Genomic DNA, 12,009 nt, shown 5'->3' with positions numbered 1-12,009 from the left:
TCGCTATGGAAGCGCTAAAAACATATCGGTGTAGTGAGTTTAAATTATTCACCCAAGGAACTTTAGTTATTAGTATAGATGTCTGATAAAACTTTTTTGCCGATATCGATATTCCGACATTCCCCAACTCTTAATTACCGAGTGACTTTGACTTTGAATATGACCAATGTATGATCCTGTAACTACTTGGTATCAGATCGCTACCAAAATGTGTGGTATCATCCAAAACTAATGTAAAGCATCCAAACAACGGAAGAATAAGCGATTATTACATTTTAACAGAAGTGTCACAGTCACCCATAAATATCAATCATGCTTTTGCATGCAGCCTATCCATCTTTCCATAAGGCAATTATGCGATGAAAAGTATCCAGGGAGGACTTTGATGAGAGTTTAACTAGTTCTGCCTCCACTTTATCTGCAGCAGTGTGTTGAAAAATAGATCAGGTGGGTGGGGTGCCACAATAGTTGTGATCCCAGCACAAAAACTTTGTTGTATTCCTTCATTCGGAGTTTCAAACAAGGCTACTTGAATGAATGAGCGCATGAAAGAAATATTTAAGGAGGGGGGATATTGTGGTGGGGGGGTGGGGTGGGGGGGGGTGTCAGCACCACAGATCTCCGCGGATATTTCAACCAGGCGCTTGTCAAGTGGCGTGACAGCTTTGACAGGAGTTAGCGGAGGGTCCTCAAACATCTCGCCTCTGTGTGACGGGAGGTGGGGGACGCTCCGTGTCGCCGGGCTGCCAAGGTCGGGGGGAGCTGCTTCCGGCAGGTCACTCCGAACACAAGCCTGTGTTGACTCCGGAAGTTTTGAGACGGCAAACGAGGGTGAGTGACACGGTGTCGGTTAGGACCTCTTCCAGGTGAATCAGCGCCACGTGTGACTTAACATATGCAGCTGAGGTAGGCTCCAGCTCCCCCCCCTGCCACCTCGAACGGGACCAGCGGTAAAAAAATGGATGACCAAACATAGACTTAATCCTGTAAGAGAATTTGGATGGTGCCACAACTTCAGATCCAGTCACCAAACCATCTGATGACAGACGTCTCAAATGTATTCAAAGCCAACACTGTAAAACAAAAATTCTGTAAAAAAACGGTCATCTACTTGCAGCTACGGCTGCCAAACGAAAACCATAAAATTAAAGTAAAACATTGTGAACCAAATAATGATCAAAAACATTATATTTGCAGAAATTTTCATGAAACGTTTTGGGGAAAAATATCGTAATTTTACAGATTTTTACTAAATCATTAAGATCATCCATCCATCTTCTTCCGCTTATCCGAGGTCGGGTCGCGGGGGCAACAGCCTAAGTAGGGAAACCCAGACTTCCCTCTCCCCAGCCACTTCGTCAAGCTCTTCCCGGGGGATCCCGAGGGATCCCGAGGCGTTCCCAGGCCAGCCGGGAGACATAGTCTTCCCAACGTGTCCTGGGTCTTCCCCGTGGCCTCCTACCGGTTGAACGTGCCCTAAACACCTCCCTAGGGAGGCGTTCGGGTGGCATCCTGACCAGATGCCCGAACCACCTCATCTGGCTCCTCTCCATGTGGAGGAGCAGCGGCTTTACTTTGAGTTCCTCCCGGATGGCAGAGCTTCTCACCCTATCTCTAAGGGAGAGGCGGAGGAAACTCATTTCGGCCGCTTGTACCCGTGATACCTGTCATATTTTCAGCTTTTTGTTGCTGACTTCCATTAAACAGAGGGACTTTTTTTATGTTTCTTACCTGGGTGGTGATCCAAGGCCGGTGGGCCTTATTGAAGGGACACCGTCCTCACCCTCATTAAGATCAACCACCTTTAATACAGTTACGATGCAAACAGTTCTGCAGAAAAATATCTTTATTCTACAGAGTTTTTCCGAATTATTACGATCAACCAACTTTAATGAAGTGACAATGCTGGCAGTTCCACAGAAAAATACCATTATTTTACAGATTTTTTCTGAATGGTTAAAATCAGGGGTCTCAAACTCAGTTTACCAGAGTCCACAGGATGCAGAAACTACGTGAAAAGTGGATTGACCTTCTTTGAATGTCTATCCCGACCTAGCAATATCCTTGCCAATCCTCCCGAGGGACTTCCTGTGACCCTGGCGAAGGATTGTCCCGATGTTCGCCCGGACAAAAATATTATGGGCGTGCCGTGACAGCACTACCATCATCGTCGACAACCTTTCGTCGCAATCGCTCATTCACCACACAAACAGCTTGCCGGCTGAGACGCAAGTTGTACAAGACTTTGTTGAACATACAATAGTGACTGCAAGGCATATTTGATCAACAGCCATACAGGTCACACTGACAGTTGCTGTACAAACAAATTTAACAATGTTACAAATATGCGCCACACTGTGAACCCACATCAAACAAAAAAGACAATCACATTTCGGGAGAACATCAGCACTATAACACAACATAAACACAAAAGAACAAAAACCCAGAATCTCATGCAGCGCTACTCTTCCGGGCTACACCCCCACATCACCGCCCCCATTTGTGTGTCAGTTGAGGTGGGCGGGGTTTAGTGGTTGAGTAGCACTGCATGGGATTCTGGGTATTTGTTTTTTTGTGTTTATGTTGTGTTAGGGTGAAGATGTTCTCCCGAAATGTGTTTGTCATTCTTGTTTGATGTGGGTTCACAGTGTGGCGCGTATGTGTAACAGTGTTAAATGTGTTTGTATATCCACCCTCAGTGTGACCTGTATGGCTGTTGATCAAGTATGTCTTGCAGTCACTAACGTGTGTCATATTACAGAGAAAAATGTTACATTTTTAGTATGAGCATAAAACTTTATATAACAGGCTACATATATTTTTCAACTTGAATATAAAAATACACATAAATATTAAAAAATAAGATTTACCTTAAAAATACCTATAAATCTTTTAGATTGTTAGTCTGGACATAGACTTTTATATAACAAGCTACATATTAAATGAAAGTTAATTACGGTAATTTTACATGAATTTGAAAGTAATTTGACAAAACAGAAAATGATATGTGTAATTAATTTGGTATCTTCTGTAAAAAAATAGAAATATACATAGTTTGTCATTACTGGCATATTACTTAAAATAACAGGCGGTTTGTTTATTTACAGATTGTCACGATCCGCGACTCGGATCGTTTCTGGTTTTGGCTTTTGATATGTTTTTCATCACGTTTGTTTTAGTCACCATGGCAACGTATTGTGCTCCTCCTCACGGGCTCCTGTCACACACCTGTTTCCGATTATTATTTGTGTATTCAAGCCCACCTGATTCCTTAGTTCGTCCTCGGTCCATTATTTGTTTTACGCAACAAGTCACGTTATGTAGTCTGTTCCATGTCTTTCCAAGTGCTAAGTTCCGCCTTAGCTTCGCGTGCGGTCGGCACGTTTTATTTTTGTATTTTTTGTGTCCAGCTAAGTTTAGCATTAGCTTCCCGCACTTTATTTTTCCATTTTTGTGTCAGTGTTCTTTTGTTTTATTATATTAAAAACAAGTCTTACCTGCAACCCTGCTGACTGGTCGTTGTGCATCCACGAAGTGGCAACTCCGCGCGGCAAGTGCGCCGCGAAGCGTGACACAGATAATGTCTTCAATTCTACAGTTTTATAAACATCCATCCATCCATCCATCATCTTCCGCTTATCCGAGGTCGGGTCACGGGGGCAGCAGCCTAAGCAGGGAAACCCAGACTTCCCTCTCCCCAGCCACTTCGTCTAGCTCTCCCCGGGGGATCCCGAGGCGTTCCCAGGCCAGCCGGGAGACATAGTCTTCCCAACGTGTCCTGGGTCTTCCCTGTGAACTCCTACCAGCTGGACGTGCCCTAAACACCTCCCTAGGGAGGCGTTCGGGTGGCATCCTGACCAGATGCCCGAACCACCTCATCTGGCTCCTCTCCATGTGGAGGAGCAGCGGCTTTACTTTGAGTTCCTCCCGGATGGCAGAGCTTCTCACCCTATCTCTAAGGGAGAGACCCACCACACGGCGGAGGAAACTGATTTCGGCCGCTTGTACCCGTGATCTTATCCTTACCCAAAGCTCATGACCATAGGTGAGGATGGGAACGTAGATCGACCGGTAAATTGAGATCTTTGCCTTCCGGCTCAGCTCCTTCTTCACCACAACGGATCGGTACAACGTCCGCATTACTGAAGACGCCGCACCGATCCGCCTGTCGATCTCACCATCCACTCTTCCCTCACTCGTGAACAAGACTCCTAGGTACTTGAACTCCTCCACTTGGGGCAGGGTCTCCTTCCCAACCCGGAGATGGCATTCCACCCTTTTCCGGGCGAGAACCATGGACTCGGACTTGGAGGTGCTGATTCTCATTCCGGTCGCTTCACACTCGGCTGCGAACCGATCCAGTGAGAGCTGAAGATCCCGGCCAGATGAAGCCATCAGGACTACATCATCTGCAAAAAGCAGAGACCTAATCCCGTGGCCACCAAACCGGATCCCCTCAACGTTTTATAACCTATTTAAAAAAATTGAAAAATTACAGTAGAAATTTAGAGTGAATTAACCATAAAAATAGGATTTGCTGTCTTGGAGCCACTATGGATTGAACTTTCACAGTATCATGTAAGACCCGCTCGACATCCATTGCTTTCGGTCCCCTAGAGGGGGGGGGGTTGCCCACATCTGAGGTCCTCTCCAAGGTTTCTCATAGTCAGCATTGTCGCTGGCGTCCCACTGAATGTGAATTCTCCCTGCCCACTGGGTGTGAGTTTTCCTTGCCCTTTTGTGGGTTCTTCCGAGGATGTTGTAGTCGTAATGATTTGTGCAGTCCTTTGAGACATTTGTGATTTGGGGCTATATAAATAAACATTGATTGATTGATTGATTGATTGATTTATTTTTTACAGTGAACTGATCTTCCTTTATGGGTCCTTTTTTTGCGTATTTGGGATGTAAAAATGTGACCCAAAAATTATCGCGCGTCCGCCATTGTAGCCCGCGCCGTAGTTAATTACCTCCTTTTTTCCCCTCTACCCACTGGTGGGGCATTCATCCACGTCACGTTACAGCACCGGGTTTCCGTTCGCATCCTTACGCAAACTTGACAGATTACAAAGCCGGCTGTTCCCCAGAGCTCCTTTAGTCGCCTTTTCTGCCTGTTTCTGTAGTCGTCCGAGTCTTGCTGGTGAACTGGTGAACCCCTCCAAACATGTTTAACGTGAGCTGAGCAAATTCAGTTGTGAATATGCATTTTAATCTCAGCACGGCTCAGTCCACTAAAAAAAGTTTTCATCCAATTATACCTCTAAATCAGCAATAATTACACATTGCCACATCTGCATATTCAAATTGATATTCAGACCTTGCATGTAGCTTTTGCATGCAAATGTGTAATGTATTCAGGATTAGGTATATTGGAGTTAAATCTGTCTCCACCTTGCGTCTCCTTAATAAGCTGTGTTCGCCGCTAATGTTGCTCAACTTATTAGAATGCAATATTCCCCGGCATGAGCATCGCACGCCCTTAATATCGCTCCTCTCAATTAACGTGGAGACACAAATATAGTGGGCCTCCTTCGTTAATTTGCACTCCCATATAATGCAAATAACACCGGGAGTAAACAGGTCCATCTGACGCGTGCACATGAAGTCAGTCAAGTGTTGCAAATCTAATTTAAATATATGAATGTTTTGTCCCCGAACTACATAATGTTGCTCAGTTTGGTCTCAGTCTGATGGAGGCGGAGGCAATGGCGAGACGTTGGTCAGCATTCAAAGCTCCCACAGACTGACCATACGTCCTCTTTTCCCCGGACATGTCCTCCTTTGAGGGGCTGTCCGGGTGGAGTTGGTCAGTATTTTCCCGGACATGTCCTCCTTTGAGGGGCTGTCCGGGTGGAGTTTCTTAAATGCCTCAAATGCCCGGCATTTTGAGTTAGGGTTGCGTGTATTTACAATAAACGTTCAGCATTAAGAAGGGGTTAAACAAAATACCAATTTTGAAGGTGTGCGCACGCAGCAACATTCGTGAGGGAGGGGCAGAGACAGAGAGCGCGAGGGAGTTATGATGAACGTGCATGCGTCGCCAAGCTCTCAATCAATCAATCAATCAATGTTTATTTATATAGCCCCAAATCACAAATGTCTCAAAGGACTGCACAAATCATTACGACTACAACATCCTCGGAAAAACCCACAAAAGGGCAAGGAAAACTCACACCCAGTGGGCAGGGAGAATTCACATCCAGTGGGACGCCAGTGACAATGCTGACTATGAGAAACCTTGGAGAGGACCTCAGATGTGGGCAACCCCCCCTCTCTAGGGGACCGAAAGCAATGGATGTCGAGCGGGTCTAACATGATACTGTGAAAGTTCAATCCATAGTGGCTCCAACACAGCCGCGAGAGTTCAGTTCAAAGCGGATCCAAGACAGCAGCGAGAGTCCCGTCCACAGGAAACCATCTCAAGCGGATCAGCAGCGTGGAGATGTCCTCAACCGATACAGGCGAGCGGTCCATCCTGGGTCCCGACGAGCGGTCCATCCTGGGTCTCGACTCTGGACAGCCAGTACTTCATCCATGGTCATCGGACCGGACCCCCTCCACAAGGGAGGGGGGGACATAGGAGAAAGAAAAGAAGCGGCAGATCAACTGGTCTAAGAAGGAGGTCTATTTAAAGGCTAGAGTATACGAATGAGTTTTAAGGTGAGACTTAAATGCTTCTACTGAGGTAGTATCTCGAACTGTTATCAGCTCTGTTATTTATCCATAGATTTCCATCCATCCATCCATTTCCTACCGCTTATTCCCTTTTGGGGTCGCGGGGGGCGCTGGCGCCTATCTCAGCTACAATCGGGCGGAAGGCGGGGTACACCCTGGACAAGCCGCCACCTCATCGCAGTGCCAACACAGATAGACAGACTACATTCACAGATTTATCAGATTTAATGTTTTATTATCTATAGCAGGGGTGTCAAAAAATTGCCCCGGAGGCCATTTGCCGCCCACAGCTAATGTTTTAAAGGCCCATGGCACATTCTAAAAATACTATGAAAATAAACAAAAACATAACAAAAGTGAAATAAAAAAGCGTAGAGGTGAAAATGTAATTTAGAAAAAGTTGCAATGTTGACTAATAAAACAAAGCAGCTCTTATTTATTTTTCTTTCAAACTGTCATTGCTCAAAACATAATATTGAATCAAAATCAATGTTATTATGAATTATTGACCCATCCAAGGTTCCGATTACGTCACATCAAATATTCCACTTTGAGAAATATTTTTGGTGGAAGATTTTGCATATTTTCTGTGTTTGCCATTAAAAACATAGTTGTGTTGGACACAAAAAGGGCGGAAAATAAACAAACAAAAAAACAACATTAAAAAATAAACTAAAATATTTTGAAATGAGGGATGGATGTGAAGTTGATGTAGACGCCAGAGATTTAAGTGTTAAATATAAAATGTAAGTATGCCTTGGCACACCATTATCATCATTTCATGACTCAAGCAAAACACTTTTTACACTTTAATACTGAAATAAATACACCTACAACTTATTAGATAAAAACATAGAAAAAATTACCAGCAACGGGAAAGTTAAGATAAATCAATCAATCAATCAATGTGTATTTATATAGCCCCAAATCACAAATGTCTCAAAGGACTGCACAAATCATTACGACTACAACATCCTCGGAAGAACCCACAAAAGGGCAAAGAAAACTCACACCCAGTGGGCAGGGAGAATTCACATCCAGTGGGACGCCAGTGACAATGCTGACTATGAGAAACCTTGGAGAGGATCTCAGATGTGGGCAACCCCCCCCCCTCTAGGGGACCGAAAGCAATGGATGTCGAGCGGGTCTAACATGATACTGTGAAAGTTCAATCCATAGTGGCTCCAAGACAGCAGTGAGAGTCCCGTCCACAGGAAACCATCTCAAGCGGATCAGCAGCGTAGAGATGTCCCCAACCGATACAGGCGAGCGGTCCATCGATGAAGGAAAGAAGAAAGTGAATAAATGTTTATAACTGAATACATTTACATATGCATACAATTTTTTATTTTTTTTAAAATATATATATATACAAGTCCGAGTCCATGGTTCTCGCCCGGAAAAGGGTGGAGTGCCATCTCCGGGTTGGGGAGGAGACCCTGCCCCAAGTGGAGGAGTTCAAGTACCTAGGAGTCTTGTTCACGAGTGAGGGAAGAGTGGATCGTGAGATCGACAGGCGGATCGGTGCGGCGTCTTCAGTAATGCGGACGTTGTACCGATCCGTTGTGGTGAAGAAGGAGCTGAGCCGGAAGGCAAAGCTCTCAATTTACCGGTCGATCTACGTTCCCATCTTCACCTATGGTCATGAGCTTTGGGTCATGACCGAAAGGATAAGATCACGGGTACAAGCGGCCCAAATGAGTTTCCTCCGTCGTGTGGCGGGTCTCTCCCTTAGAGATAGGGTGAGAAGCTCTGTCATCCGGGAGGAACTCAAAGTAAAGCCGCTGCTCCTCCACATGGAGAGGAGCCAGATGAGGTGGTTTGGGCATCTGGTCAGGATGCCACCCGAACGCCTCCCTAGGGATGTGTTTAGGGCACGTCCAGCTTGTAGGAGGCCACGGGGAAGACCCAGGACACGTTGGGAAGACTATGTCTCCCGGCTGGCCTGGGAACGCCTCGGGATCCCCCGGGAAGAGCTGGACGAAGTGGCTGGAGATTGGGAAGTCTGGGCTTCCCTGCTTAGGCTGCTGCCCCCGTGACCCGACCTCGGATAAGCGGAAAATGATGGATGGATGGATGGATATATATATATTTTTTTATAAAGCCTCTACCATAAACTAGGCAGAGGCTTGTGTAACATCCAAATAATAGCAATAAGTAGAAACCCTACACCTGTTTGGCATGAACAGGTGAGGCCGGGCACGCCCTGGCAGGACGGCGGTGTGCAGGCGGCTCGGTGAGTGCTCTTAATGGCTGGCTTTACTTCAACGTGCGCAATCCGCCATCAATCACCCACCAGCGGCGAAGGCGTGAGTTCGCCGGCAAGTTTTTCTTTCTTTCAATTTTTTTTTTTCCCTTCCAGGAGCCCGATAAAGGTTCCATAAAGGTGGGAAATCCAGGGGAGAATAAAACATCAGACCCACTCAGCAGCACAACTAGCAATAATAAAAAAGGCCTCGGCTTAAAGGTGACATTCCCAATTTACGATTATTTGTGTCTATAAAGCGTATTCCTGGGCTGCCACCTCCATCGCGGCCCGCGTTACAAGAACAATACATTAAGTGGGGGAGGGCAAATTGAAATTGTATCCATTTTATTAAGCCGACAGGCTCCACTATACCTGGGACTTTCAATTTTGCAGGCATGACCTCCAAGGAGACGATTCCGTCCACCTTCTCCTCCTTCAATTCCCCGTCTGCCACGAGAGGCCTCCTCCTGGGCTCCCGGGGCCTGCCGCCCTTAAGCGTGAGCGCCGAGGCAATTCTCAAACGGGGAGAGGAGCGAAGATCTCTGCTCAAAGATTTAAGCGAGGACGAGAGATAGATGGAATCAAGCTTTTTTATCGCTTTAAGTGATTGTTTTTTCCTTCTGGGTACTTCTTCTCGAAGGCTGTGCAGTAGGAAATGTGACGGATTAAGAAGAAATGGAATGTTTGCTGTTCTACCAAGAAAATAACCGGAAACCCAAAAACTGCCCGGCATTGACACCTTGGATCCCCCTAATCTTAAATTGACACATTTCTGCACGATAACACAATGAACACTTTAGTTTTGGCAAGGTTCATCAAAATATGTGTACTACAAACCCCGTTTCCATATGAGTTGGGAAATTGTGTTAGATGTAAATATAAACAGAATACAATGATTTGCAAATCCTTTTCAAGCCATATTTAGTTGAATATGCTACAAAGACAACATATTTGTTGGTCAAACTCATAAAAAGATATATTTTTTTGCAAATAATCATTAACTTTAGAATTTGATGCCAGCAACACGTGACAAAAAGTTGGGAAAGGTGGCAATAAATACTGATAAAGTTGAGAAATGCTCACCAAACACTTATTTCAATCAATCAATCAATGTTTATTTATATAGCCCTAAATCACAAATTTCTCAAAGGACTGCACAAACCACTACGACTACGACATCCTCGGAAGAACCCTCATAAGGGCAAGGAAAACTCACACCCAGTGGGACGCCAGTGACAATGATGACTATGAGAAACCTTGGAGAGGGCCTCAGAAGTTGGCAACCGCCCTCTAGGGGACCGAAAGCAATGGATGTGGAGCGGGTCTAACATGATACCGTGAAAGTTCAATCCATAGTGGCTCCAACACAGCCGCGAGAGTTCAGTTCAAAGCGGATCCAAGACAGCAGCGAGAGTCCCGTCCACGGGAAACCATCCCAAGCGGAGGCAGATCAGCAGCGTAGAGATGTCTCCAACCGATACACAGGCGAGCGGTCCATCCTGGGTCCCGACAAGCGGTCCATCCTGAGTCTCGACTCTGGACAGCCAGTACTTCATCCATGGTCATCAGACCGGACCCCCTCCACAAGGGAGGGGGGGGACAGAGGAGAAAAAGAAAATAAGTGGCAGATCAACTGGTCTAAAAAGCAGGTCTATTTAAAGGCTAGAGCAGTGGTTCCCAAAGTGGGCGGTACTATGAGAAACCTTGGAGAGGACCTCAGAAGTTGGCAACCCCCCTCTAGGGGACCGAAAGCAATGGATGTCGAGCGGGTCTAACATGATACTGTGAAAGTTCAATCCATAGTGGCTCCAACACAGCCGCGAGAGTTCAGTTCAAAGCGGATCCAAGACAGCAGCGAGAGTCCCGTCCACAGGAAACCATCTCAAGCGGATCAGCAGCGTAGAGATGTCCCCAACCGATACACAGGGGGGCGGTCCATCCTGGGTCCCGACGAGCGGTCCATCCTGGGTCTCGACTCTGGACAGCCAGTACTTCATCCATGGTCATCAGACCGGACCCCCTCCACAAGGGAGGGGGGGACAGAGGAGAAAAAGAAAATAAGTGGCAGATCAACTGGTCTAAAAAGCAGGTCTATTTAAAGGCTAGAGCAGTGGTTCCCAAAGTGGGCGGTACTATGAGAAACCTTGGAGAGGACCTCAGAAGTTGGCAACCCCCCTCTAGGGGACCGAAAGCAATGGATGTCGAGCGGGTCTAACATGATACTGTGAAAGTTCAATCCATAGTGGCTCCAACACGGCCGCGAGAGTTCAGTTCAAAGCGGATCCAAGACAGCAGCGAGAGTCCCGTCCACGGGAAACCATCCCAAGCGGAGGCGGATCAGCAGCGTAGAGATGTCCCCAACCGATACACAGGCGAGCGGTCCATCCTGGGTCCTGACGAGCGGTCCATCCTGGGTCTCGACTCTGGACAGCCAGTACTTCATCCATGGTCATCGGACCGGACCCCCTCCACAAGGGAGGGGGGGACATAGGAGAAAAAAGAAAAGAATCGGCAGATCAACTGGTCTAAAAAGGAGGTCTATTCAAAGGCTAGACTACACAAATGAGTTTTAAGGTGAGATTTAAATGCTTCTACTTCTACTTACTCTTGTTCATGAGTAAGGGAAGAGTGGATGGTGAGGTCGACAGGCGGCGTCTTCAGTAATGCGGACGCTGTATTGATCCGTTGTGGTGAAGAAGGAGCTGAGCCGGAAGGCAAAGCTCTCAATTTACCGGTCAATCTATGCTCCCATCCTCACCTACGGTCATTAACTTTGAGTTATGAGTGAAAGGACAAGATCACGGGTACAAGCGGCCCAAATGAGTTTTGGTCTCTCCCTTAGAGATAGGGTGAGAAGCTCTGTCATCCGGGAGGAGCTCAAAGTAAAGTTGCTGCTCCTCCACATGGAGAGGAACCAGATGAGGTGGTTCGGGCATCTGGTCTGGATGTCCGACCGGTAGGAGGCCACAGGGAAGACCCAGGACACGTTGGGAAGACTATGTCTCCCGGCTGGCCAGGGAACGCCTCGGGATCCCCCGGGAAGAGCTGGACAAAGTAGCTGAGGTGAGGAAAGTCTGGGCTTCCCT

Source organism: Nerophis ophidion, linkage group LG27 (assembly GCF_033978795.1).
Source record: "Nerophis ophidion isolate RoL-2023_Sa linkage group LG27, RoL_Noph_v1.0, whole genome shotgun sequence".
NCBI classification, from domain to species: Eukaryota; Metazoa; Chordata; class Actinopteri; order Syngnathiformes; family Syngnathidae; genus Nerophis; species Nerophis ophidion.
This window is presented reverse-complemented; position numbering follows the sequence as displayed.